At 53.7% G+C, this 27,910-nt stretch overlaps 1 protein-coding gene and 2 long non-coding RNA genes across 15 annotated transcripts in view; 2 read left to right on the top strand and 1 right to left on the bottom strand.

The window, feature by feature from the left end:
• Positions 1–590: 590 nt before the first annotated feature.
• Positions 591–25,098, top strand: LOC123616917 (uncharacterized). Of its 13 annotated transcripts, none has more exons than XR_012502618.1 (9): positions 591–810; positions 6,947–7,049; positions 12,411–12,644; positions 13,391–13,800; positions 15,721–17,248; positions 18,549–19,669; positions 19,870–21,646; positions 24,690–24,818; positions 24,928–25,066. It is a non-coding gene; the product is annotated as an uncharacterized LOC123616917 (long non-coding RNA). The 13 variants fall into 13 exon arrangements; XR_012502621.1 differs by lacking the exon at positions 591–810 and having other exon boundaries at positions 829–7,049; positions 15,721–15,744; positions 15,958–17,248; XR_012502619.1 differs by lacking the exon at positions 591–810 and having other exon boundaries at positions 829–7,049; positions 15,721–16,028; positions 16,592–17,248.
• On the bottom strand, positions 24,632–27,910 carry LOC141575214 (uncharacterized). Its single transcript, XR_012502627.1, has 2 exons — positions 26,857–27,910; positions 24,632–26,646 (listed from the first exon to the last, which is right to left on the bottom strand). It is a non-coding gene; the product is annotated as an uncharacterized LOC141575214 (long non-coding RNA).
• Positions 25,493–27,910, top strand: part of THSD4 (thrombospondin type 1 domain containing 4) — a 485,629-nt gene continuing 483,211 nt past the window's right edge. The window contains exon 1 of the mRNA XM_074353946.1: positions 25,493–25,632. The gene's annotated coding sequence lies outside the window, so the exon portion shown is untranslated. The remainder of the gene's footprint in view (positions 25,633–27,910) is intronic.

The raw sequence follows: 27,910 nt of genomic DNA, 5'->3' as shown, positions 1-27,910 counted from the left end.
CCCTTAGGAAGGTATAAAACAAGCACATAAATTATCAAAGAAAGGAGGAAGCCCATTGTTCTATGCTTTAGAGGACGTTCAAGTGTAAGTGTGATGGCGAGCTGCGCAGTCACTGCGTCTGTGAAAGTTCTGTGATATTTGAGGCGTTCAGAACATCAGCCCTAAAAATTCACAATTGCATTTAAAATGATAAAGGAGAACTTAATCAAATGATAGCTTAAAATTTCAAGTAATTTTTAAAAAATACTTGTTTATTAGGTATATGAGTTCAATAATTTGAGCATTAAACAAAATACAAGTTTCCAGCTCCTGACAAGAAAATTAAGAAACCTGGGCTGTGAGATGCCATCTCCCAGGTCATCCCAGAGGAAATTAGAGACGGTGACTGAAGACCGCCGTTGCACCTTAGGATTACCCAGGGAGCTTTCATGTCTGTTGATGATCAGGGGCGTGCACTCCTTGGGCCACTTGTAGCAGAATCTTCAGAAGCAGATTTTAGGCAGTAGAATTTTTTAAATACTCCTCAGTTCCAACTAATATGCAGTCAGGAATTGACAGAGGAGGGGAGAAGGCAGAGTCTGTGGAACTAACATCAACACTTTGAAAAGGCCGTGAGGAGCCCAGAGACAGCTGGGAGTGGGTGTGGATGGAAGCGCACGGCAGCCTGGGGCGGGCACATCACGGGGCGGTGGGTGTAGCTATAGAGGGTGAACTTTGCTCTGACTTATCCCCTACGTTGCCTTGGCAGGAGCTCTTCTGGCCCCATCACTTTCGTGGAATGGAAATTAGCGCGAGCAGCCTTGATGCCAGGTATGCATATGGGGGAAATGGAAGGACTGGGGAGGTGGGGAGAATTTCAGACCCTCCCAAGTTGGGAATCCAGTGAGAACACGGTATGATGACCAGCTGCCCTGAGGCATTTGCTTCTTCATTCCCTTCCTGCTCGTGTCCTCAACGACAGTGCATTTCAACCTAAGAAGTGTCTTTCCCCTTGGAGATAACCTGCTTCTCTCCAAGAACTTAAGGGAGATTGTCTGATGGAGGCGATGCCTGACGAAGGAACTGGGAATGGAGCTGGTCTGCAGGTTCTGGGCTATGTGATGCTCTCATTCCTGGAGACCCTCCCCAGCCTCCATGAAGGTCAGTATCACACAGACCATATTGTCTAACCACGATGCAATCATGTTAGAAATAGTGACAAAAGAATTGTTCGAAGACAATTCTCCATGGGTCGCTTGTGTTTCTGTTTGTCTTCTGCACAGAGGCATTGTCAGCTTTTGACTACCTTTCCAAGGGTGTTTGTATAGCCCATAGCCTTGGAAAATAAAACTAGTATCTCCCTCCATGGCCGAGGGCAGGTCTGTTTGCTGTCTAGTAAGATGAAGATAGTGTCTCCCTGTGGGGCAAATGTTAGGTAGGTTGGCTTTTACGGAAGATTGGCATTTCCTAACCTGAGGGTCCCTCAACCGTGACTGAAACCCACTGCCTTTGCAGCGCCCTCCTGGACCCACACGTGCATCCCTCTTGTAGGATTTCGAAGGCAAAGAGATCCAGTAAGAAAATGAAGTCATTAAATTAAGTCCTTTGTCTTTGACCCAGGAGTCTCGTGTCTTCCACCAGTGTTTCTGATACGGTGACTGGCTCCCTTGTTAGCGTACAAGTAGGTAAAACCCAAGACTCTTTACAGTTCTTGATAATTTTTAAAATCCTTTAAGTCTGGATATGAAATTGCATACCTCTAAATAATCTTTAGATTAAAAAGGAATTCAAGAAGATAATACAGAAAACAGAATAAACAAAGGATTTTAAGCCAAAATTTATGGACGTAGCTAAACGGTATTTGGAAGGAAATTTATCAATTTAAATAAATGTGTCAGGAATCAAGAAAGATTGAAAACTAATGAGCTAAGTGTTTAGTTCAAGAAGAAAGAAAAGGGAAATTAGAGCAAAACTAAAGAAATCAGAAAGAAAGAAATATTAAGGGCAGAAATCAAAGTAAAGAGTAAGGAAACAATAATAATACAAGATATAATAACACTAAAAACTAACAGTAATGAAGGTCCGTAAAATTAAAAGCTGATCTTTAAATTTCTTGAAAAGATAAACAAGATGGTCTTCTGGGAAGACTGGTTAATCATATAAAACAACGTGCAGAGTGATGAAAAGGAAGTAGCTGCGGGTGTGTGAGGCATTTCAAAATAATAAGACTGCTGTGACGACTGCGGTCTAATATATTTGAAACTGTAGGTGAAACAGATTTTGCTCTACAAGGTGGTGCTTGGTGCTGGCCCATCAGGGAGGGCCCGTGCCGGTCAGAAGGGTGCTGCCTGGGTGCCAGGCGGGCGTGTCCTGCCCGAGTGACAGCTCTGCCTTTCTGAGTTGACACTTAAATTCCCAACTGGCTCAAGGATAAATATAAATATCAAACAGCCCAGTAAGCACTGAAGAAGCAAGATGGTGACCAAAGCTCTCCTTTCCCAGAAAGCCGCAGCCCAGGGAGTTTTTTAGGTGAAAGCTTTGCAGACTTTACGGATCTTTAAGGAACAGGTAACTCCTATCTTGTATCTTCTCAGTGGGATAGAAATGCACTGGTTTGGGGAAAGTGAGGGGGAGTCTTAGACACTAAAACAGTGTGTGATCCTCCAAAGGGTCACAGGACATAGACAGAGGCGCAGTGTCTCTGCGGTAGTAAATTTTCATGGCGGGGGACTAGGGGAGAACAGACCTAAAGCGGCTCCAGGGCGGGGGAGGCTCTTAACGACAAACACAGAAGATTGACAGACGCTCCCTAATTCTAGTCCAGAAAATAGAAAAAGAGCAAAGCCTTCCCCGATCATTGTAGTGTTTTAAGAGTCTGGTGTAACTGAATCCAGAACTGGGCAAGAAACGCCCACACACAGACACAGGTTCATACACACGTGTGTTTGTGTTTATAATCGAGAGGGAATCGTGGCCCTGTAGGCAGGCAGGCATGTTCAGCTATGAAAATGAGTGCAGAAATCCTCCATAAACACCTGTCAAGTGAATCCGACAGTGTTAAAAATGTATCTCGGAACCAGATTTACTCTCCTGCCTCAAACAGAGTACAACTGGACAGAATGTGCGGAACAACTGTTTTAAGATGTGGGAGAATATGAAGATGAAGACTGTGATTCCAGAGGAGAGGGAAGCGAGTGAGACGGGCCTTCCGTCTCTGAAGCTCTCTGCCAGGAGCTGCGTTCCGAACAGCAGCGTGCAGGGAGTTCGCGAGCAGAACACGGTGTCCTGGGCCGAGCAGTCGAGCCTGGGGCTCTGGGGGCCTGAGGCAGCTGACAGTCGTGGAGGCAGAGTTCCAGGGAGGAGAGAGCTGTGGAAACCAGCTCCGTGTTTGCTTAGAGCTCAGATGTGTAGGCAGAGCGAAACTCTCTCACGTACGTGTGTACACACGCGCACGTGTGTAACGAGACTGCCACTGTGTGAAGGCGGACTGTGACGGTGAGTGCTGTTGACTGTGCGCTCTGGAACAGCTGCCACATGCAGGGTCGTAACTAGTAAGTCCCCAAAGGAGAAGAACAATGGATTCAGAAAAATATGCAATTAATCCAAAAGAAGTCATTAAATAGGAAAAAATTCTAACAGTTGGAACAAACAGAAATCCAACAGGAAGAAACACACGACTTACTGCACAAAGTGTGGATGACGCAAAGACCAGGTTAAAAGTCAAGTCGATGATAAAGCGACAGCGAACGTCTTTATAAAGACACAATAAATTAAAAGTAAAAGAGCGGAAGAGACACACCAAGCTAGCACTGATCAAAATAAAGCGGGAGTGCCTACACTAGTACCACACGAAGCAGACTTCACTGCAAATAATCTTAGCAGGATACGCAGGGTCACTTCGCCAGAGGAAACAGCCGTTCTCAGTGTTTTTGCACCAAATAACAAAGATCAAAATACATCAAGTAGAAAACTCACGGACCTGAAAGGAGAAATTGGCAAATTTACAAATAGAATTAGAGATTTCAGCATCCTCTTTAGGGTGGCCAGGTGCATCAGCCAGCCCCCTCTCCCCCAGTCATGGGGACTGACACCCCCACCACCGCTGAGGTACTGCCCCCACCCCTTTCCCTTGATGATGGTTAAGTTGTCATTTTGGGGCTTCGCTCTGGCCTATGAACAGTGTTTACCTGCCCTACCCTGTTGTCATCCTGGATGGACGACAAACGTGGGTTTGTATTTCCTTTTTTTTTTGCAAAATTCTTTCTGTTTCTATTCTTGGAATATTAAGTTGAAATTTTAAAATGGTGTTTATTCATTCTTTCATTAAATATTTATTGAGTGACTGTGTGGGTAAGGGCTGCATGAATGTATGTAAACACAGCCTCAGGGGATATTTTTTGTTTGTTCTGGTTTGTTTTGTTGCCTTTGGACCTCCTTCACCCATTTTCTCCTAACCCCAACCCCTCGCCTCTGGCAACCATGAACCTGTTGTCTGTATCTATGAGCTGAGGTTTTTGTTTTTGTTTTCATTTCTGTTTAGGTTCCATATATAAGAAAGATCATATGGTATTTGTTTTTCTCTGTCTGACCTATTTCACTTAGCATAATACCCTCCACGTCCATCCATGTTGTCCCAAATGGGAAGATTTCATTGTTTTTTAAGGTTGAATGATACTCCATTTTCTGTCTGCCTGCCTGCCTGCCTGCCTGTCTGTCTGTCTATCTATCTGTCACTTTCTAGATAAAGAAAATTATTGCTTCAGAGCTCTTCAGTCCTTTCTGCCAGTCTGAATCACCCTGGGTACAGGGAGTGACCCCTGACCTCCCAGTACCTTCTGTCCATCCATCAGTGGACACGTAGGTCGCTTCTGTGTCTTGGCCACTGTAAATACTGCTACATGCAGGCGCATGTGTCTTTTCAAGTTAGTGTTTGCCTTTTCTTTGGATAAATATCCAAAAGTAGAACTGCAGGATCTTACAGCAGTTCTATTTTTAACTTTTTAAGGAACCTTCATACTTTTTTCCATAGTGGCTGCACCAATTTACATTCCCACCAACAGTGCACAAGGGTTCCCTTTTCTCCACACCCTCATCAGCTAGTTATTTCTTGTTTCTTACAGTAGCTCTTCTAACAAGCATGAGGTGATATCTCGTTGTGGTTCTAACTTGCATTTCCCTTTGAGCAGTGATGTTGAACGTTGTCTCAGGTACGGGTTGGCTTTGTCTTTGAAAAAATGTCTATTTAAGTCTTTTGCCTCTTTTTCAATCAGATTGGTTTTTTTTTTCACTCCTGAGCTGTATGAATTCTTTATATACTTTGGATGTTGTCCTCTTAGCAGACAGGTGAGTTGTAAATGTTTTTCCCATCATCATCGTGCTGATGGCTGGCTTTGCTGTGCGGAAGCTCTTTACTTTACCACGGCTCCACTTGTTTATTTTTGCTTTTGTTTCTCCTACTTTTGACGTCAGATTCAAAAAAATCATTGCCAAGACCGGTGTCAAGGAGCTTACCATCTTGCATTTTATTTCCTGTGTGCTCTATTGAGGGCCAGTAGCTTCTTGCTTTTATTCTTGAATCGCCCATAATTTTTCTCATAATAATCTCCAAAGTTTAATGTTTCCAGAGCACCCTGTAACCCAGGTTTATTGTTGGCGCAGTTTCTTCAGTGAGGAGGGGGCCCTGCTGGCAAGCCTGGGGGAAGAGGACTGCTGTTTGACATTGTAGACCGTGGAAGCACAATTTGACTGAAAGCTGCATACATGCAATTCTCGTATAAAATAAAATTAAATCTGAAAAGAAAAAGAAAAGGTCTAGCATGCTTGCTGTTCCTCTCCACCCTGGCCTACTGCAGGCATCGCTAATGTGTAACAGCCCTGCTGTCCACTGACTCCCAGCCTCCCAGCCCTTCTCAATGCAGGACTCCAGGCAGGCACTGCCGTCAGAGCTGACATGAACCCAGTCCTCCACTCCTGATCTTTTCCACTGACTCTGTGAACAGATTCTGCTTTTGCTTTTCTAGCTCTGAACTTGGTGCCTTTTGCAGAATGACTCCGAGCTTCAGCCCTCCGGCGTCACGCACCACAGCTTGTGGCGTACACTGCTCCTAAACCGAGCCGTGCCTCGTGGCCACGTTCTGTGGCTCCCTGCTCAGTGGAGGGGGGGGGCTGTAGCAGCAGTAGTGTACAGAAGCTTATTTATTTATGTGTCCCCACACCGGAACTCCTAAGAGAAACCCCCCTTGGGAGGAGTGGGTGCAGCTGACTGGACATCTCATTGCTTCAGGGCTCCTCAGTCCTTTCTCTCGGTCTGAGTCACCCTGCGGACAGGAAGTCACCTCTGACCTTCCGGTACTTTCCTCTCTAAGAAGAGCAGCGACATCTGACAGCCACTCCTGCTGTGGTTGGCTTACACCAGGGAGGGGTAAACTGTGTCAGCGGGGGCGGGGTGGCACAGGAACGGTGACAGCAGTGAGAGCTGCTACTCCATGCTCCCTCCCATCGGGAAGAGCACTGACCTTTTTTTATATTTCCCCTTACGAATCTTCAGTGTCAGAAGCAGAGCAGTCAATCACGTTGTTGACACAAATAGGCCTCGTAAAATCCAAAGCTAAAGCCGCCTCTGACAGCTTCCTTGCCCATAAAAACGAGGTGGGTGGACCAGATAGTCTCCCAAGGTCTTTCCAGCTCTCCTGTCTGGTGACTTTATGGCTTCAGTCAACAATGTAAAACAAGAGCAGAAAGCAAAAGACTTCCTTTAAACCTTAGCACAGGTTCTAGAGAAAAAGGACTGGCTTGAAAGCCGAGACGCCGGGATGAATTGTGAAGCGCAGCAGGGCTGTGAGAACGGGCTTGTAAAGCACATCGCCGCCGCGTGCCCCCAGCCGGCCCGGGTGGCGTCCAGACTGCGTGGTGACTGACAAGCACCGGTCTTCGTTAATGTGACCACACTCTGTTGTGTTTGCCAAAGGCTGGGAGAAAACTGAGCCGAGAGCTGGAGGCTGCGGGGGTCCGCTCCTGCCCTACACATCTGGACTTCGGGGTGTCACATTTTCTACTACATTTCAAGGCAGGTAACTTTAATTTTCTTCTCTGTCCTCTCTCACTGTGAAATACCACGTCTCCATGGGAACGGAGGATGCCTTTACCTTCACCAAACCTGCGAAAATCCTTCTCGAACGTGATACTATAGGATTTGCCTTTCAGTCGGTGGAGTTTCAGAATGTAGCTTGTACAAGAAGGGTTGCCTGTGCCCCGAACACAGACACTCCCCGGATCCAGAGGTATAAGAGATCTCTTGTGGAGGGACTGGTGGCTGCCAAAATCCAAATGGAAGAGCCGTGGGCAAGGAAAACTTAAGTTTGGCACAGAATCTGGGACTGTTGCTTGGGGAGTCAGACCCCAGATGGGAATGGAAGCCTCCGGGATGGCTGAGGCAGCCCAGAGGCAGCAGCTGTGTGAAGCGGGGCTTAGAGGTGACTCGGTGAGGGGAGGTGGTGGCGTGGGTGCCATCTTGGGTCTGTTCCTAATAGCATGCTCTCCAGTCTGGTCATGCCTTCCCGCACCTCCACGTGGGCTAGTGGAGTGTTGCATTTCTTCTTTCGCTTATTGAATCATCCATTCTTTCACTTACTCCCTTGTTCATTCATTCAAAAAACACGTATTCAGCACCGACGGGGTGCCAAATACTACCTTAGGTCCTGAGTTCAGGTGGAGGACACTCCCTGCCCAGCGGGGCTCACAGCCGTGCTGCTCGGCACGGTCCACGCCGGGGCGGGGCCAGCGGATGAGGTGGTGGGAGCGCAGGAGGGGGCTCTGCGGGCTTTTCAAAGGATGGCCTGCCTTAAGGGTCCTGACGGGTGTGGGGTTGTTTGATGGGGGGAGGGGAAGAGGGGAAGGTGCGTTCTAGGCTCAAGGGGCAGCTTTCCCAACGGCCCCGAGACAAGGAGGAGCCCATGGGGCTCGGAGGTCTGCAGGTGGCCCGGAGAGCTCAGCCCAGGAACCGGCCACACGCTTCGCGGCGGGCGGGGCCCTCGCCTTCCCGAGTGTTTCCTGAGCGGCTCCTGCTAAGAAATAAGCTCGTTGGGCTGGTCTGTGAAGCGAGTTCGCGTGGTTTGGCTGTATTTGACTCTGCGGTTGGGCTGGATGAAAGGTTCCCTCTTGAGAAGGAAGGTGCAGAGTTTGGAACCACGCGGCGTGGTGGTGAGGAGGCGCGCGGGGAGGGGCGGGCCCCGGGGGCACGGCGGCCGCCGGGGCGCGGGAGGGGGTTAACTGAGCGCCTGCCTCGTGCCCGGCGCCAGGAGACGTGGCGCAGACGGCTTGCTTCTCACAGCACCTGCCGGGAGGGGGCGTTACTACCCTCGCTTTACAGCTGAGGACGTAGAGGCTGCAGTTTGTCGAAGCCGCTGACCCTGCCTCACTCTGAGAGGTTTGCCATGGTTTCTGACTTCAGCACAGACTGGATTAAGTCATCGGAAGGAAGGCCCACGTCGGGAGAGGAAGCAGCCCCGCCGCATTTGGCTGGATGCGCGGCTCCGGGAGCTCCCGGGGCCGGGAGATGTGACCGGCGTGGTGTCCGCGTTTCGAGCGGGGAGCTCAGGAGAGGTGGTGGGGGTTTAGCACGTGGCGCCGTCCTTCTTCGTTCTGTGATTCAGTGAAGGGTTCTGTCAGAGGTGCGGCAGCGAAGGCCACCAGGAAGAGACGAGGTCTGCGCCGTCGAGGGGTTTGCCCGCTAGTGGGGCAGACAGGCAGGATGGGGGCGTTTACTCCAGGGCGGGGTAGGTGGTGACAGCAGCAAGGAGGGAAAGAAAGGAAGGAAGGAACAAAGTGCCAGGGTGGCCAAGGAGCGAGCAAGGAAGCGGCGTCTGCGTAAAGACCTGAAGACAGCGAAGGGGGAGCCATGCGGATATCGGGGGAAAGTGGTTGGCAGGGGGACTAGCAGCGCCGGGGCCCCGAGACGAGTGTGCCCGGCGAGCGTGAGACCCAGCGTGGAGCCCACGTGGCAGGAGCGGCATGACCGCCAGGCTAACGGGGAAGAGAAAAGGCAAGAGAGAAGGGGCTGGACCGCCTGGGGCCTTGAAGACCATGGTGAGGACTTTGGTTTCCCCTCTGTGCAGGGCTGGGAGTCTTTGAGCAGAGTGACATTACCTCACTGTCATCCTAACACTGTCCATCAGATTTTGGTGTTAAGCTCGTGGCCTAAGGGGGGCCCGATCAAGGCGGGAAGACACATCGGGAAGCCAGTGCCATCATCCAAGTGAGAGCTGACGGTGGCGTGGACCGGGGAGAGCGGTGAAGGTGGTGCAAGGTCTCAGTGCATCAGCAGAATTTGCCAACAGTTTGGATGCGGAGTGTGAGAGGGAGGAGTCAAGGGTGACCCCGGGGTTTTGGCCTGAGGGACTGGAAGTGACTTTAACTGAGGTGCGGGGGGCGGGGTGGTGAAGGAAGAGTAGGTTCCGGGGGGACCTGGGGCCTCGGGTAAGCTCGAGGCAAAGATGTGGAGGAGCCTGAAGACAGGATCGTCGTGCAGAGGCCCGGGGCAGAGGGAATGTGTCGGACGCCACAGAGATGTCAGGGAAGGTGAGCACGGGGAGGGGTCGTTGGGTTTGGCAAACAAGCCTCCCTGACAGCAAGGAGAGGCGCCAGGGCGCTCTGTGGGCTCGCACACACTTGCACACTCCTCCTACCACGTCTGGGCTCCGCGGGCCACGTTCCGTCTCCTTCGCGGCTCTCGCAGACTGGTGTGGCCTGAGCCTGCCCACTTTGCCAGGACTGGCTTTGAAGCCTGTTTCATTTCATGGTCGACTCTAGGAATCTCTTGGAAACCGGTGGGAGGGTGCCCTGTCCCCTGTATGGTACTTTTATGTTCATTTTTGTGGGACATTCATTTGCCCTGCTAAAAATACCCTCTGCCTTTCTGGACGGAGGGGAGGGGAAAGTGGAATGGAAAAATTACTTCAGTGCCTCGTTCACAGGTCCGCCCAGTGGGCGAGAGGCTCTGCCTGCTGTGGGTCTGAGCGCTGGCCTTCCGTGCCCATTGCTGGACATCCTCGTGGCATGTTCCAGCCCAGGCCCCTCCTGTTGTAGTGCACGGACAGCGCTGCAGTCCCACCCACTCGCCTTGGACACTCCCTCCGGGTGGCCTGGCTGGTCTCCATTCCAGTAGATGGCACGAAGCTGCGTTCGTGGAGCACAGAGAGTCTGGACATCTGTTTCTGTGGGTCTGCATGATGTCATTTGTCCTGAAACACCCCCCGGCCCCACACACAGACAGCCCAGATTCTCAACTTGGCAGAAAAAAGAAGACAGAAGGGGAATTCCTACTGGGGTTAGTGTTCTGGATGTGGAGGGGCACCCAAATCTGGCTTTCATGGACATACTCATGGAGCTAGGAAGACTCAAGAGGGTTCATCTCCCCTCACGGCTTTCCTACACTCTGTCCTTTGGGAAAAAGAAAAGAAAAAGAAACTGGGCAAAGTCATTACTGTGTGGAAAGGGCTGGGGGTTAGGGTTTCCTCGGGTCTGAAAGGGCTGGGGCTAGGGTTTGTGCAGGTCTGAGAGCCACTGAGTCATTGTCATTGCATAGATTCAAGGCTAATTTCAGGGTGCCTGAGTTCATGTATCACAAGATATTTGAGAAACTGTCTAAAGAAAACTTCACGGTGACCCAGGCTGAGCCAGAGGAACAGCTTGCGTCAGAAAAGCAAAAATAAGTCAGTAACATCCCAGCTGTAGCAGGAGATGGGACAGATCTGGGACACGCAGGAAGGAGGAAGCCGTGTGAAGGGGGCCTTCATGAGGCTCAGAGGGTCGGGCTCCCCTGAGCGTCACTGTGGCCGCCTCCAGGAAGGTCCCTGAAACAGTTCCTTAGGGTGAGGGGTGTGACCCCTCCAGGTCTGGGAACCAGGACTTGGGACCACCGTTCTGGTCGATTTAGGTTTGAGGAAGGATGAGAAAGGGACGGTGTGTGAACGCTGTTTAGCACTGCAGGTCGGGGGGCTGCTCCAAAGTCCAGTCCACTGGGGGTCACGGTGCACGGTGGAGGTGGGAGGCGGGAGGGGGCGGGGGTGGGCTGGGTTTTGTTTTGCCGGCTCGGAGCACTAGGCTCCTGACGGCGGCAGCCTGCCGGTCCTCCTGGTGGAGAGCTGCGTCCGCGGCGATGTCGGGAGAGGAAGGTGGCAGGGGTTGCTGATGGTGTTTGAACCTGTGCTTTTGAGTAAGAACTTTGTATGTTTACTGTATAGAGGACATAAGTTTAATCATATACACCCGTGCAGGAGGGGTCCCACGACAGGCCTGAGCCTGCTGTCCTTAGAAAGGCCTGCCTGTCACGTTGGCCTTTGGCTGGCATGTGGGGACCTGGCCAGCAAGCAGTTCCCTGCGCTGATGTAAAACCCCCATGGCTGATAAAGGCCGCGCATCATGCCTGTCCTGTCTGCATGATCTGGTTTTTGCTGAACACCTGGCTTCCTTCTGGGAGTCTGGAATGTTGGTGCAATAGGGTGTCTGCGTGACCAGCCCCCAGTAAAAGCCTGAGACACTGAGTTTCTGATGGGCTTCCCTGGGTGGCATTTCATACATGTCGTTACAACTTGCTGCTGGCGGCAGGGAGCGCGTCCTGTGTGGCCCCACTGGGAGAGGACGCTTGGAAGCTTGCACCCGGTTTCCTCTGGGCTTCTCCCACCTGTCTTTTCCCTTTGCTGATTTGGCTTTGCGTCCTTTCCCTGCCATGAGTGCGGCCACACACTGACTCCTGTGAGTCCTCGCAAATCACTGCCCCTGGAGGTGGTCTTGGGGACCCCGGCACAACACCAAGCCCCTTACTGTGGGGCGGGGCTCTAAAATAAACGACTGGCTTCCTCTGCCCTAAAGAGTCTGGAAAATTCTTTAATTAGGTGAGGTGAAAGGAAGGTGTTGATTGCAGCCTGGATAATTCTGTCGACCCATTCCTGGTGGCCCCTGCTGCCCCTGTCCCGAGCCCCGTCTCAGAGCAACTCTCCCCTGGAGCAGGACCCGGCCTGCCGTGTGCACGCTACTCCCAGCCTCTCCTCACCCTCCATGGGGAAGAGAAGAGTGAGTGCAAGTATCAGGGCTTGATGCTGGGAGCTCCGTCAGTGTTTGCAAATCATCTCCTGAGCCCGCAGGAGGGCGACGGTGAAGAGCGGCTGCAGGGACTGTCCAGAGCGGACCTTCGACTCGGCGTGGATGGGCCCACCCCGAGTGTGCCTTCCTGACCAAGGCTCCGAGTGGCCGGCTCTCACCTGGGCTCCGCAGTCTTTCTCTAGACGTGCTAATGCCGTCAGTCAGCTCAGAGTCACGCCCCAGCTTCTGCAGGGTGGCCGCCTCTGTCCGCGACCTGATGTGTGGATTGGGGTCTCAAAGAGCAAACCGATCCAAGTTTTGGGACGCTCCTCACTCATGGTTCCTTCCCCCAGCTGCAGTCACCACCTTGCATGCAGAACTGCTTGGAAGCCTGGTGTCGTTTCTGGGCCATCCCACAGAGAAGCAGGTCTTCAGCCTCTGTGTGCCGTTCAGGGTCCTAGAAAGCAACGTGCTGTCTACCCAGGCGTGGCTCCCAGACAGCCACTCACATGTGGAGGCTTTCCCAGCAGGATGAGTCCGTTTCTCCGTCCTCGTCCCTCCTGCAGACGAAGCGCACATCCTTGAGGGTACGAGAAGGGGACCTGGGAAGCACACGGGAGTCAGACGGGGCGGGGGGCGTTCTCGGGAATCTGGACGAGGTGTTTATCGTGCAGGCTTACAACTCCAAGGGCTGATATTCTAAATTTCCTAGTCCTAATTAGCTGTCTTGGGAAGAAAACAGTCCATGGGTCTGACAGACCCCATAAGAGGCCAGAGAAAAGTGGGCTCCTGGGTGTGGAGGCGAGGGGAAGGAGGGGACGGACGCGTCTAGGTGGCTGCAGGGCCCAAGGGAGAAGGAAAGGGAGTTTCTGTGGATGAGGGACCAAGACACCTCCAGGGCTTGTTTTCGGGTCCAGGTCTTCCCGCCCCACTGAGGAGTGGAGTAGGCTTGAGGGACCATTCCTGGTTGTTGACCCAGTGTGGACTTTCATGAGTTGCCGTAGGTGAGTTGTTACAAGTGGCTTCAGACCCAGAAAGAGAAACCATTCAACATGTTCTGCCTCGGCGTGATGGACGGCGGGCGGAGCGTTAGACGCGTGGGTACTGTGCACCCCATCCTTCCGGCATTACGATTTTAGTAGGAAGCCAGGAAGATCTCCCAGTCACCACCGTAGGAAGTGCTGGACGGTCAGAGGGGTACACTAGAGCGCCAGACCTTCCGACCGGGGAGCGTTTCCTCCTGGTTAACGTCAAAAGTCTCTTTGTCAGAGTTACGTGGGGTCAGGAGCCTTTAAGGGAACGTGATGTGAGAAGGGTCTCCTTTCATGTCTAGGGACCTGCTTTCCATCTCCAGTGCAGGTGAGCAGGGGCCACGTCATTTGCCCTGACACACAGCAGCCGAGCACCGCGGTGGATGGCGGGAGCCACGGTGCACTAAGACACAGCCTCTCCCTTTAGAGAGTCTAACACGGTCAGCTCGGTGAGTGAGACGAGGAGGACGCCGTGTCACTGACCGGAGAGCAAGCCGGTGGACCAGGGCCAGCTCTCCCTGGCGGAGCGTCCATCCTTACCTGCTCGCCATCTGCAGGAGACTGTGGAGGCTACATTCGCTCCCCAGAATGATGGCTTTCTGCACCGTCTGTAAATGTCTTTTAAGGAGGTCTTCAACAAATGGACTTTACTTTCTCATAATTCAAGCCAATCCAGCATTTATTGAAGCCTACAAGAATGGAAAAGAATGTGGTCTGTAACCTCATGTCCTCTGTTTTCACTCTCTTGCGATTGCCTGTGAACCCCAAATCACGGCTTGGCAGGCAGCCCAAAACCTCCAGCCCCAGCTGAGCCATTTAATAGGTGCATAAGTTGAAATTTGGGAGATTTTCTAGAGAGAAAGAAGCCATTTCCCTCAGCATACAGAAATATTTCATGCAGCTGTATTTGCATCCTCTGCATTCTTCCCGTTGCAAGGCTGACCTGCCTCTGCCTCTGCCTCTGTCCAGGGCAGCTCACCACCGGTTCTTGGGGTCCTGTCCCCCTTTCCTTTCATGGACTTTGCATCTTTCTCTTGTATCATCCCGTTTCTAATGGCTTATCCCATTGGCATATCACTATGTTGTAACATCCCTTAAGATAGTAAAAAAAAAAATTTAATAAATCTCTTCTCAACCTCTAGTCCTTCAGCCATTGTTTATTTTGGCGTCTTTATAGCACAGCTCCTCGAAACAGCTGTCGCTCCTACCTCTACTTGCCCTCTTCCTGTTCTGCGTTTGAGCTGTGTCAGCCAGACCTTCGTCTTCCCAGTAATACTGAAGCCAGGATTCTCAAGGGCACCAACAACGTCATCTTGCTAACTCCACTGGTCAATTCTTGTCTTCATGTTGTTGACCTCCCGTTGGCATTTAACACAGTGGTTCATTTCCTCCTTCTGGAAACCTTGCCTTCTGTTGAATTTGGGGTAGCCCACTCTCCTGGCTTTCCTGCTCACTGGTCACTCCTGCTTGCCCCTCCTGCCTTCTGCCCCTCTTCCTTCCCTCTCTAAGTGCCGGGGCGTCCTGGGGCTCAGCCATCAGACTTGCTCTCTATCTCCCCTAACTCCTTAGGTGATCTTACCCAGTCTCGTGATTTTAAATACTGTTCATACTCTCGTGGACCCTAAGCATATCTCTAGCCCAGACCTCTCCCCTAAGCCAAGTGCCTTCTTACCATGCTCCCTGGGACACCTGCTGGACAGTTCCTAGTTTGCACGTCCAAAATAGAACTCTAAATTTCCTGCCCGAGCCCCTCCTCACACGTGTGTCTTCTCCAGTTTGCCCTCTCTCAGACAAGGGCACCACCGTTTACCTAGACTCTCAGGCTCCACACTTCTAGAGTTAAGACTGAGTTTTCTCTCTACATTCCACATCCAAGCCATCAGGAAGTGGGGTTGGTTCCGTCTGCATAACATCCTAGATTTCAACCGCTTGTCAGCGTCTTTACTGATGTCACCCGTCTGAGCCACCTCCATCGCTCTGGACCCACTCAGTAGCCTGGTAACTCATCCCTCTGCTTCCTCTCCTGCTGTCCCTTCCCCAGTCTGTTCTCTCCATGGCCACCCAAGTCGGTGTTTTAAAATGCAAATCAAACCATGTCAACCCCTGCTCAAAACTCAGAGTGAAACCCAAACTGCTTACCATGGCTGCCTCTCACCCCATGTTCTCTCGTGCCCTCCAGTTCTCACTACACCAGCCTTCCTCCTTTTTCTCGACCCACCGACTTTGTTCTCGCCTCACGGCTTTTACACTCTGCCTGGAGCGCTGCCCAGGATCTGCTGCATTCTCACTTCTTCATATTGTTTAGCTGTCAAGCACTTACTGTTACCTGAAATTATAATGGTTGCTCATTTGTATACTTGTGTAGTGTCTGCCTCTAAGGCAACAGAATCTAAACTTCATGGCAGGAATTGAGTGTGTCTTGTTCGCTGGTGTGTCGCTGGTGTCTGAAATAGGAACGGGCACATGGAGGACTCCACAGATGTTTGCTAAGTGAGCGAGAAACAGTAACAGCTGGAACTTGCCGAGTGCTTGCTACGTGCCGATACTGTGATGGGGCTTTGCACGCGTTGTCTCGCTTAATCCTCACAGCAGCCCTTTGAGAAATTTACTAGTATTTTACCCTGTTTTACAGACGAGGAAACTTCAGCACAAAAAGGTAAAGGAACTTGCCTGGGGTTACGCAGCTAGCAAGGGATGGAGCTGGACCTTGAACCCAGCGAGGCCTCACTCCGAAGCTCCTGCTCCTGGACGCTAGCTTATGTACTGCCCCCCAGTTAAAGTCCCACTGGAATCATGTGAGGGTGCCCTGCTTTTGCTTTCTGCATGTGGGGACCATCAACCCTCCTTTCATTGCCTAATGGGGCTGAAGAGACACGTCATCGTCGCTCAGGAAGGAGTCGTGAGGACTCAGCCACAGGTTTTCCGGCCCCGCCCCTAGAAGTGGGTGCATATTCCAAATGCAAGGTTGGGGCGCAGGAGGGGAGGGGTCAGGTGGGATGGGGTGGGAGAGGCACTCTACTCCTGGACGCCCAGGTTTCCAGTCTTTCAAGTCTAGGCTTTGACGTGGGGCAGACTCCACGTGGGCTCCTCCCGCCTTACTCCTCCGGCTTCACTTCTCTCTGGCTGCTCTCCCTTCCTCCTTTTCTGGACGGGAGGTGGGGGCTCTGCTTAGGAGACGTTCGTGGTCCCCCGGGTCTGCCCCAGCGAGTTTGCAGACAGTCCCTCACAAGGAGTTTCCCTGGGTCTCTCTGCCTAAGGACAGTTTTAGGCCCAGGAATGTGCTTTGTTCCCAGCAGGGGATGGGCCAGAGGTGCCAGAGAATTACGTGCCACGGTTTCCCTGAGGGTCCCCAGTGGGACAGAGCCCAGGCTGCCCACGGTGGTAACCCACTCATTAACACACCCTTCATCAGCTTGCCCTTCTTCCCTTCCTCGCCTCCTCTCCCCACATGCTCCCTGAGGTCACCCCCGTGTGAGTTACGTGTGCTGGAATCCCCATCTTAGGGTCAGCCTTGGGGGACACCTGACTCAAGACAGACCGCCTGCCCCGTAGCTGCGGGACAGAAGAGCAGCCAGGAGTCGTCACCAGAGTCAGCCTGCCTCCCTTCCCACTGAAGGTCAAGTGCGTCTTGACGAGCTGTACGTTTCACAGCTTCTGCCAGGATTTCATTTCGTGCTCTCAGTCGTTCTGCGGTGGACACTGGCTGGGTAGAGTCAACCCATTCGCTCCACGCCTGTGAACACCGCGGCTCAGAGAGGCGAATGCAGTGCCTGATAGGAAGACGCCAGGCAGCCGCCGCGCACCCTTGCAGGTTTGCATGGCGCTGCACTCCGCAGAGAGCCCAGCCCTGAGTGGGTGCTCAACCCACACGAGTTCTCTTTTCTCTTCTGACTTTTTTTATTCCTATAAAAGTTCTTAAAATCATTTTGTCAATGGAGTTTGGCCATGTTTCATAATCAAAAAACGCAGACACACCTGAAGCATTTCCTTTTCCGAGGTGAATGTGTGCATTTGGTTCAGAAATTCCCCTCCAGGTTCGCCCCTGCTTTTCCCAGGCGAGGTCTCTGGATCAGCCCAAGCTCACTCTGGACACGCGCCGTCTCCTGGCTGCCGACTGCCCCCCGGCCTGACTCCAAGCTGCTCTCAGGCTCCCGAAGCAGGTGGGCACCCTGATTCTCTGAAGGACTTAGTCTGGAGCAAAGCAGCGTGGAGTGGGAGCTCGGGGGGCTCGCGGAGACGTGGGCTGGCTCCCTGACCCTGGAGTGGAGCACACATTCCCCTCCAGTGGGTCAAGGGCGTCTGGTGCCTGCGGAGCTGGGGTCTTCAGTGGGCGCGCTCTGCACACGTGTCAGCCCCTTGGTTGTGGCTTCCCCGGGTGGAGGGCGCGCCCTGCCCGGCCTCCTGCGCTTTCCCCGGGACCCCTCCTTCACTGTTCCCTGGGGCGCCTCGCGGGGGGTTCCTCCTCCTCTGCTGCACAGTGTTTCCTTAGAGAAACACACGCCTGGAAGTGGGGTCTCTGCCCTTACAATTTTATAAGTTCTCCTGTGAGTTCTCTTTTTTTTTTACATGCTGGTATTTGCCGTCACTGCTGATGACCAGCTCTATTTTTTTTTTTTTTTTTTGGTGCACTGAGACCTAAAGCACCTGCCAGCTTCCCTTCCTTCCTCCCTTCATCTTCTCCTTTCCTTCCTTCCTTCCTTCTTTTCTTTCTCTTTCTTTCTCTCTCTGTTTCTTTCTTTTCTTTCTTTTTATTTTCTTTTAAAAAGAGAAGTCCCATTCCAGTGGAGTGGCCAAAGCAAGTCACAGGGCTACATTTAACTTCAAGGGGACGGGGAAGTTAAATCCTCTCTTGCCCTAAGAGGGAAACAGTGAGCGTCAGCAATGACTGCCCAAATCATGCCGTCAAGAGTTGTTATCTCCTCTTTAGAGCTGAAAAACTCAGACCGCATTAAGGCGCTTTCTGGAAGTCACGCAGTTAATGAGTCTGCAGAGCGAGGGTCCAGGGGCACACGTGTCCGGCGCACGTCTCCCCTTCAGGAAGCTGTTCTACGGAGACGGGTCTTACTAGCTTCCAGGGAACTTCAGATGCTGACGAGTGAAAAGCTTGACCCGCAATTTCACAAAGTTAATTTTGTGAGAAGATGTTTCTTTCTTCTCTCCTCACAACAGCCTGTTGGTTTTTCATAAGAGAAAGAACAGAAAAACCCCAAAAGAAAGAGAAAAGGAGAGAAATTAAAAAGAAAAGGGAAAATAAAACCCCACCGGGCCTTCCGCCCACCCAGCCTGTCCCACCATTCGCCCGCGTGGCGGGGCTTTGCTTGCTTTCCCACCGGGTGGTGGTTTCCATTCACAGGACCAGGTCACCAGTGTGCGTTTTAAGCTGCGTGCTTGTTCTTGCTTATGTTTGCTCTCTGCTCGATCACATGCCTTGCCTTCATCCTTGGAATGTTCCCATGACAGTGGACGACCAGCGGTACAGGGAGCCCGACAAAGGGACGGACCACGGACGCAGCCGCCTCCTCCCAAAACCCTACCCGGGAAGGCAGAGGGATGAGAGTGTCTGTGTGTGTGTACCCACTCTGCAGATGAGGAGACTGGGGCTCAGAGAGGTTAAGACATTGTTCAAGGTTACACGTCTCGAGCCAGATTAAAACAAGCTGCTGCTGTTTTCCAGAGTTGTAACTTCAGACCCCCTCGCCCCCTCCCCAGCCTTCCCTCTGCCTCCTGCTCCTGGTCACCTGCCCTTAAGTGGATCGTGTCGGCAGACGCAGGGGTGGCTCACCCGTGACCCCTTCGCACACCTGCCCTCTCACGGGCACAGAGCAGGTGCGGTCCTTTCCCACCGAGAGCACAGTTGAGGCAGCGACCCCGCCGCTCAGGCTGCTGGCCCTGGACATGGTCGTCCTCCCAACACCTTAGAAGAAAGAAATGCTTCTCGGGCCTCAGAACTCGTCCTGAACAAACCCGAGATCCATAATGAGCTCTGGGAAGAGGCATGAGTGTAGGAGAAATCTGTCCACACTGCTGGGCCAAGCCTCCGGACAAGCACGAGGAGACCCAGCAGTGTTTTTGTTTTAATCCCGAAGAAGAAAAAACCACCTTTGATTAGATTAAATATGCTTTGAGTAGGGCCCGAAGTCCTCAGCTTTAATGTGCATGAGATCTGAAACCCAAGATGTTTTCAGAGGCTTTGAGAGCGGCCCTGACAGCACGCGACACCTGCTCTCTCGGTCCGTGGGCTGTCGAGGGCCGGGCAGCGGAGAGGGGCTCCCTGACATGGCTGCAGCCCGGCCCCAGGGGTAGCGGGAAGAGCACGGGCCGGCGCCTGCCCGCGGCTCCGGTTCTCCCTCAAGCACGCACGCTCAGAGGGCACGTGTCTGCCACTCCCTCACCTGCATGAGGGGAGATGTCATCTCCCACCCCTGGAACGAACGCCACGACTGAGACGGGCAGGTGACCTCGGGAAGAAGCTGGCGGTGGACGCTGACCCCACGGCCTTGAACCGACAGCCACTGAGAGGGGACACAGGCGCCACTCCAGGGCTCGCGCACGGGCAGGCGTCCTCCCCTCATCCCTCCCAAGTAAGTGAACGCAGCCCCTCCATCAGTGAGTCTTAGTGACTCAAGTCACGGGCTGGGGGAAGTTTTCGTCTGAAGCCATGATGTGGCCCCTGAGTCATGTGGTCAGTCTCCACATCACAGGAATGAAAGAAGCCATTTAAGATGCAGCTTGAAATTTTTAAAAAGTCACATACTTCTCTGTGTTTGTCATCTTTTCTCAGGTGGCTCCAGAACAAGCTGCAGAATTTCCCTGTTGCAGAATTTCTGAGAGAATTGTAGACCCGAGAGCTGGAAGGGGCCTCGCGAGCTGGCGCGAGCCCCTTTCCTTCCAGCAGGGGCAGATCTGTGCCTCCTGCTTTGTGAACGAGGTGACTGCGGTGCTGAGGCTGGTGGTTGCTGTGCTGACGTGACCAGCAGGCGACGCTGGTGTGGAGGCTGGGGGATCCTTGCCTTCTGTTACCCCAAACTGCTTCTCACATGTAGAAGATGCCACCATCATGCAGAGTATGAATCAGGAAACATGAAAGTCATGAAAAAAGGCACGCAGGACCCACAGGAGCCTTGGCAGCCAAGTCTGAAGGATGTCACCCCTGGCGCACAGTGGGTCCCCGCACACTGACAGTGGAGGCTGGGCAAAGGTGACCGGCGACAAAAGCAGTGAGCTTGAAGGCCGCGAGACCGGCCCGTTGGGCCTGGGTTTGCGCGCAGACCGTATGTGGCCGGTGGATGCGCGGTGCCTCTGAGATGTCACAAAAGTGAGGCCATTCAACAAGAAAGCTAGTTTGGTAAAAGAGGGAAGACCGCCAGCGGGGCGGAGGCGGCGGCAGTTGCAGGGCCCGGACAAGCCGATTAGCCGCCAGCAGCGCCGTGGCTCCCGTGCCGAGGCCCCTGCGGCCCGCAGCCCCGGAGACGTGCGGCGCCGGGCACAGGGCAGCACGGGCCGGCGGAGGCCGGGACCTTATCGGGACAGCCTCCCGGGAAGCAGGGAAGGCAGACCCGGCATTCCTCTAGAATGAAGGATTTGTTTTATTTTGCATTTATGTTTTTCATTACAAAAGAATTGTGGAGTGATGTTTTTGTATTACCTTTTTTTTTTTAATTAACGAAAGGGACTTTTTTCCCCTCTCCCTTTGGATAAACAGAGATCTGGTCAGATCAGCCCCTTGGAGGCTTCCTCTTGCTCATTTGAAAATAACCCACTCGCAGAAATCACCCTGAGCGTCGACCTTTAACAGGTCTGCACAGAGCCGTTTTCTCTGTTGACGACGAAAAGAGCTGCTTTTGCACTGGTTGATTAAAAGCCACTGCTTCAAGCTGCCCCCACCACCTCTTCCCCTCGGGGATCCCTGGACCGCCCCGAAAGCCAGCATCTAGGACAGCAGGGGCACAGGACCCGGCTCCAGCCTGTGGCTTGTGTCTGTTCTGTTGGGACGTGCCTGAGCCTCGCTGCTTGTCAGAGGACCATCAGCCACGCCTGGAAGGCTCAGCGCTGTCCAGCCGTCCCCCTCACCCCGCCTCCCTCCCTCCCGCGAGCCCTGGCCACACCGCCCTCCTTTGCCGTCCTCCAGTGTATCAGGCTTCCCTCTGGGCCTCTGCAAGTGTGTTTCCTTCTGTCTAGGATGGCCTCTCCCACCCTGTCCCCATTCAACTTTGGTTAACATTTCTCATCCTCTCTTTGATCACTCATAGTTGGCTTCATTATAGGTTGGATGGATGGATGAAAGAATGACCAGTCACACTGAGAGGAGCAACTGCCTGCAAATGGACTCTTTCCATCCATGTGCCTTGTCTTCGCCTAGTTAATCATCGCCAGACGAAGAACGGAGCCGGTGGGTCTGGGGGCCGTGACGTCCACCTTCCGTCTTGCTCAGTGTTGCTTCTCCTGGAGACGCGGCTTCACCCTGGGTGATGCCTCCTGGCTACAAGTATTACCACTTGCAAAGAGGGAAAAGAGAAATAACCTGAATATTTGGGATTCCAAAAGTTGTCTTGTACGAGGTAACTGGAAGTTTCCTATCTCCTCTTTCTGGCCATGGGGCAAGAAGGAGAGAGAGAAGTAAGGGAGGGAACGGGGCTGGATAACCTGAAAATGGCCGGAATACTCCCTGACCACTGGAAACCCGGCATTCCGTCGAGAAGTCATTTTGCTCTGTCCTCGGAGCTTGGGGCTGCGGGTTTCAGGGCAGGTGGGGGCCGGCCCCAAAGGGAACAAAGTGAGATGGGGAGGGACGGCTTCTTCACTCTCACCCACAGAGCTCGGACACTGCTGAGAACAGCGTGTTTACCAGCTCGCGGGCAGCAGTGCCGCGTTGTGTTTTAATCACACTTCCCTTACTTCCTTATTGTTCATTGGGCACAAGCCTCCCTTGACTTTACAGTCTACAAAGTTCACAACCAAGAGAATGAAAAGAACAGGTTTGCAGGCCTTGCGACGGGGCCCGGGACCTCCCTGGAGCCTGAAATTAGGGGTTTGACGACACGTCTGCTTCCCTTCCACCTCCAAATGGTAACAAAGTAGGGATAATGGAGGGGTTCCATCTTCCCCGCTGGGCCCCAGCACCCTGAAATGCCGTTAGGATGAAAACACTGCTGTTTGTCAAGAGTAGAGAGCAGTATTTTTTCAACGTGTGATTTTTGGAACTCCAGCCCCAGTAAATACCCTGCGGGTACCAGTCAGCGGTCAGTCTTAGTGAGACACAGCGCCATGTTCCTCATCCCTCCCGCCGCCAGCATCCAGCTGTCCCACGCCGCCTTCCTGCAGCCGTTCACGTGGGGCTCTTGGTCCGGTCCCACGTGCTCCAGGGTCAGGAAGCTGCCATTGGTCCCCCAGCATTCGGGAGCCCTCACTAGTGCTGGCCCTGTGCTCCAGGCTGGGGACCCCCAGGAGGAGTGGCCCTAGGCAGGGGGCAGACTTACTGAGGGGGTGGCAGTCCTGTGCAGAAGGACCGGACCATGTGTGATGGCAGCGGGGACAACGCAGTGAAGAGGCCACTGATGGTTAATTCATGGTTACCCTGGGGCGCCAGGCAGAAACGTACTGAGCTGACAGAGGGCTTGCTTTTGTCTCTCATTCCAGGGGCCACGTCTAAGGCCGATGGGCAGTAGTAACAAGGAAGAGGGTTCAGTTAAAATTAAAGGGGGCTTTCTAACCAAGAGCCTCCAACAACAGTGTGGGCTGCTCTCCGAGGAGCGGGCACCTCGGCACTGCAGCGATGCAGGAGGGCAGCTGACAGCCCACCCTCCTAGATGTGTGCGGGAGACACTGACATGCCAGGGAGCTGCGGGGGCTGGGTGGCCCCGGGTGGCCTGTGACCTGAGGCACCCACTCTGCTTTGCCCTCTCTGGGGGTGAGGGTTAGTTGCTTATCTCAGATGTGAGGACCCAGTCCTGCCAATCTGGTCCACGCTTGCGCACACGGATAAAAGTAGAAATGCAACAGGACTGAGAGATTTAAAACTTGCCATTTTGTATAATTAATACTTTCTTGTGCCTATATATAATGTAAATATCTGTTTAAAAGGAGGCTAGATTTCACTCTATAGTCTTGACTTTAAATAGTCTGTCATTCTGTGACACACTAGCAAAATACGGTCATGACAATTTGACCAGGTTTGAAGTGGATTAGAATTGGTTCTGAAAAGCCAGCCTAGATCACTTGGATCGAGTCTGGTCCAGAACAGTTGCTTTCTGGTTGTGTACAATGTTCACATCAAGGGAAGAAGGGCAGGAATAAAAGGAAATTCTTTGTACTATTTTTGCAACTTGTCTGTATGTCTAAAATTAGTTTTTTTTTAACCCCATATCCTTTGCTCCTAAACCCTGCTCATACCATGCCCTGCCTGGCGGACCTCCCTCATCCTTTAAGGCTCAGCTCTGGCAGAACACCGCAGATTTCCGCTCCCCTCCCACGAGTCCCCGATCCTTCTGCAGATGCTCCAGTTGCACCCGCCACCTGCTAGTATGCCGCTCTGATTCGCGCCTTTCTCACCTCGCTCTGAGCTGCCTTTGGACTGGGGCGTTGTCTTCATCCCGCCTTTGCCTCTGAGCCCCGAGGCCCGCACAGCACTCAGCACGTATTTCTTCAACAAGTTAATAAGTCAGTCCAATTTGAACGAGTGTCATTAGTTTTGTTTTCTTTTTTAAAACTGTAGCAAAATACACATTACATAAAATTTACCATTTTAGCCATTTTAAATGTCCAACTCATTGGCATTAAGTATATTCCGATGTTGTATAATTTTTCTATCACTTTAAATGGTTCAAACTGGTCAGAGCTGTTGGAGCCACTTAATCTGGACCCAAGGGACTCCTGACACTCAGAATTAATTTAATCCCACTCACACCAGTTGCCTCCAATCAAAATCTGTTTGAGCGTGGAATTGTTCATCCCACTTAAACCAGTGCGAGTCGGGGAGAACCGGCCCTGCCCAGGCTCCAGGCCAGCCGTCTGAGGTGGTCAGCACCGAGGTGGTGCTTTGTTTCTTTGGCCTAATCTCTTGGGTTGTCACTTTCTCTTTTGTTAACCCACCCCCACCCCCACCCGGGGCTCTCTGCCCTGTTGCTCTCCTTCCTGCTCCCACACCCTACACCCATCCCGGGCTTGGCCTGACTCCGGGGCAGGGAGCTTTCCTGTCCTGCCACCTTCAGTGTCCCACCCCAGCACCTGCACCTTCAGAAAAGCCCCTGCAGGCCAGCTTGGGAGGCCGCCATAAACAGACAGGCTCACCTAGGGAGACTACCTGTGCTGGACAGCCTCTTTAAATACTTAAGGTCACCCTCACCCTCTCCTGGGAGAGGAGGGCCGTTTCCTCACCTGCACCCTATTCCCTGCCCCACTGGCTCTAAACCCTCCACGTGAATTCAAGGAACGTAGCGCGGCACCAGGCGCCAGTCATTCTCCGCCACTAGCTGGCTGGGTAACGGTCATGCCCTCTTCGGGGCCATATATGCCAATTAATAAAAAGAAGGGTTTGGAGCTACAGATTAAAGTTTGATTTTTTTTTATTACTGTTTTGCAGCAGGCTTTTTTCTTCCCACACAGAACGACCCTAAGACAAGAAAAATGCTGAATGCCGCTGTCAGAAGGCGTGTTTTCCCTCCCGCGTGCTGGCTAGCCCCAGGCAGAATTTGGAGGGCTCTTCTCCTTTCGCCCTGCTCCAGAAGGAGCCCGGTGAGTCTCATCTTGTGTGTGTGCGAGTGTGACTCGTGTGCCCTTTAGATGAGGACGCCTCCTTTGCTGCCCTTATAGTCACTGCGGCCTTCTCTGCTCTTGTTTGCAGCAAAAACGTTCTTGCTGGCTCCCTGCTTCAGCCTTGTCCTCACCCTGTTGCAGCCAGAGTGGTTGTTCCCCGTCCCTCCCGTGCCTCGGTCCTTCAGCGGCTCCCAATGACCTCAGGATAAGACTAGCGCGGAGTTCAAAGCCTTCCACCATCCGGCCTGAGCTGGTTCACCTCCTGGTCGCACTTTTTCCTCTTACTTGGCCAGTCCGGACCTCGGGCCGCCCTCCTGCCAGGCTCCAGGCTCCTGCCCTCGTTTCCGCGGTCTCCACTGCCCTCCCCTCTGCGAGACGATAGCTGTTCCCTGGGTACCATGGGCGCGGTGGCGCGCATCCTTGCAGGCACCCCTCTGGGGCTCGGGGCTGGGTCGGGGGCCGGTGCTTCCCGAGGCGACCGCCAGGGGGCGGTGCGAGCGGCTCCCGGTGACAGCGGGGGGCCGCGAGCGGGGGGAGGAGGAGGGACGCAGGCAGCGCGGAGCGCGGCTCTCCCGGCCTCACACTCCGAGCAGAGCTCTCCGCGCGCCCGAGCCGCTGGCCGCCCGCGCAGCCCGACGCGGAACCGGGCGCAGCGGAGCCTGTGCAGGACGGGCGCGGGGCGGCGGCGGCGGCGGCGGCCGTCCATGCGGCGGGCTCGGGGCTGCCCGGCGCCGGGAAGCACGCGGGGGCGAGGCGAGGGGGCCGCCGGCCGCTCCGGGACGCGGACCGCCAGGTGAGCAGCGCAGCCCGCACCCAGCGCCCCGCGTCCCCCCGCGTCCCCCGCGCTCGGGCCGCGTCGCTGCCCGGCTCTTGGGCCTGTCCCGACCCCGGGCACGCTGGGCGGGCGGCGGGCGCGGTAGGTGTGTCGGGGCGCCCGCCCCGGGCGAGGGGAGCCAGCGCGCGCCGGGTCTACGCCGACGGCTGCGCCGCCTCCTCCCGCCTGCCTTCCCGGGGGACCCGCTCTGTCTCAGCGCCAGCACTCACCCTCCGCCCTCCTCCAGCTCGGGGACTCGGGGGACGGCCAGCCTGGGCGTCCCGGGGCCGGTGGGGACGGGCGGGCACACACGCAGCGCGCGCGCGCCCCGCCGCAGCCTCGCCAGCCTCGGGCCCGGGCTGGGGAGCGGGCAGCCCCGCCCCGCGTGCGCCTCCGCGCGGCCGCTGCAGCCCGGCGCCTCGGGAGCCCGAGGGGACGGGCTGTTCCGCCGGCTCCGGACTCTTCCTCGAGTGCAGCCCGAGTACCTGCAGCCCCTCGGCGCGCCTGCAGGCTGGGCTCTTACAGAGCCAGCCCACGTTGGAGCTGCAGCGCCCTGGAAGTTAGTATTTTTTTCTTTGAAACATCAGCGCTAAACTGGGAAGAGGCTTTCAGGTTATTCTCAGGCCCACTTAGCATCTGGAACTGGTGGGTCCGGGGACCCCCGAGCAGCCCGCCCCCGCCCCCGCCCGCTGATTGCGCGTGCTGGCGTCTTCCCTGCCCCCTCTGTGACCCCCGCCACGCAGCCCGCGTCCCTTGGCAGGCAGTAAGTGAATCTGAAGCCTTGGACCTGGGTAGCCCAAGCGGTCATGCGATGCCTGTTGGAATTTGGAGTAAGAGAAAAAGGGACCTGCGAGAGGGCTAAGGAATCATCTGGTCCAGCTGTCGTTCCCCAGCCGAAGGCGCCCAGGCACAGAAAAGTCTGAACATTTTTCCAGAGACCACACAGCTCTGAGAACCCGCGTCACCTCCATCGCGATGTCTTCTGCTGCATCGCTGAAGGTGATGAGGTGTTTGCTTAATAGGATGTTATTGGGTCTCAGAACACAAAGAAGCAAACATTTTAAAAAGGTGACTTAAATACAGCACTGCCCCATTCCTTTAGACTTTTGCTGGCACCATAGTTGAATTCCTTTAGAAAACAAAATCCCAGCCCTGGAATTAACGAGAGGAAGCAGATGGAAGTCCGGGGACTTTCCTACACACCTCTGCGGTGCCGGAGCAGGCATTCCCAGAGGTCCTGGAGATGGCTTTGGGTGATGAGAACAAGGAGGCCCTACGAGCAGCCACCCGGGTGGCCTCCGTGAGGAAGGCTGGTCGGTTAAGCTTGTAGAACTCCTTCCGGCGGGGTGCCGGGCTGGCCTTGTCTTCATTTCGGCCTCCCCTGCCATGAAGCAATGGTTCTGATTGGCTGTTAGGAAAAAGTAAATAAAGAACCGTCCAGAGTTGGGGAGTGAGATGGGCTTGTATATTTTGGACTCGGAGGATTGTTGCTGTTGTTTTTGGCTCAGAAATGTTTGTTGTGATTGCAATCGCTCACTGTAAAGAGAGGCTGGGAACTGCTTGCCCAGCCTACTGCACCCCCCCCCCCCATTTCTCTCCATGGCACCACCTTCCTCCCGTTGGCTGGGGTCTCAGTGTTTGAGGGCTCCCAGCTCCCCATCCCACCCCCTCATTTATAGCTAATTCGTTACCAAGTCCCTTCCACATTCTCTTGTGATAGCTCAGGAAATTGTTTTCCTGTCTCCGTTCCCTCTGCCCGCTCTGTAAGCCATGTCCACATTACAGTAATAGGCTCCCCTCTTGACTCCTGGCCACGAGCCCCTTTCTTCATTTTAATCCATCTTCTTTCATGCTGACAGATTAATATTCCTAAAATTCTGATTTGGCCACATCATTCCTTTCAAGGTATCACAGTGGCTCTCTGGTATTCACTTCTATTTAAATCTTCTCCAACCGGTATTTTTGGGCATCCGTTGTGTGCCAGGGACTGTTACTACGTGCTGGGGTTTAAACTGAGAACGAGACCATATTCTTGCCCTTGATTTGTTGACAGGCTAGCGGGTGACACATAGCCACCTGGGAGAGAAAGGGACGTAAAGAAACAACCACAAAACTTTGCAAAACATCGGGGAGACACAGATGAGGGAGAAACATTTTCCTGCATGGGAGGAGCTAGGGAAATTATAGCTGGGCTTTGAAGCAAGAGGAGGAGTTCAAGGAGCTGGGGAAAGCTGGCAGGAGGGAGGGCCTGCCAGGC

This window comes from Camelus bactrianus, chromosome 27, assembly GCF_048773025.1.
Source record: "Camelus bactrianus isolate YW-2024 breed Bactrian camel chromosome 27, ASM4877302v1, whole genome shotgun sequence".
Classification (NCBI taxonomy): domain Eukaryota; kingdom Metazoa; phylum Chordata; class Mammalia; order Artiodactyla; family Camelidae; genus Camelus; species Camelus bactrianus.
Note: the sequence above shows the minus strand (reverse complement) of the source record. Positions and strands in the feature narration are given on the sequence as shown.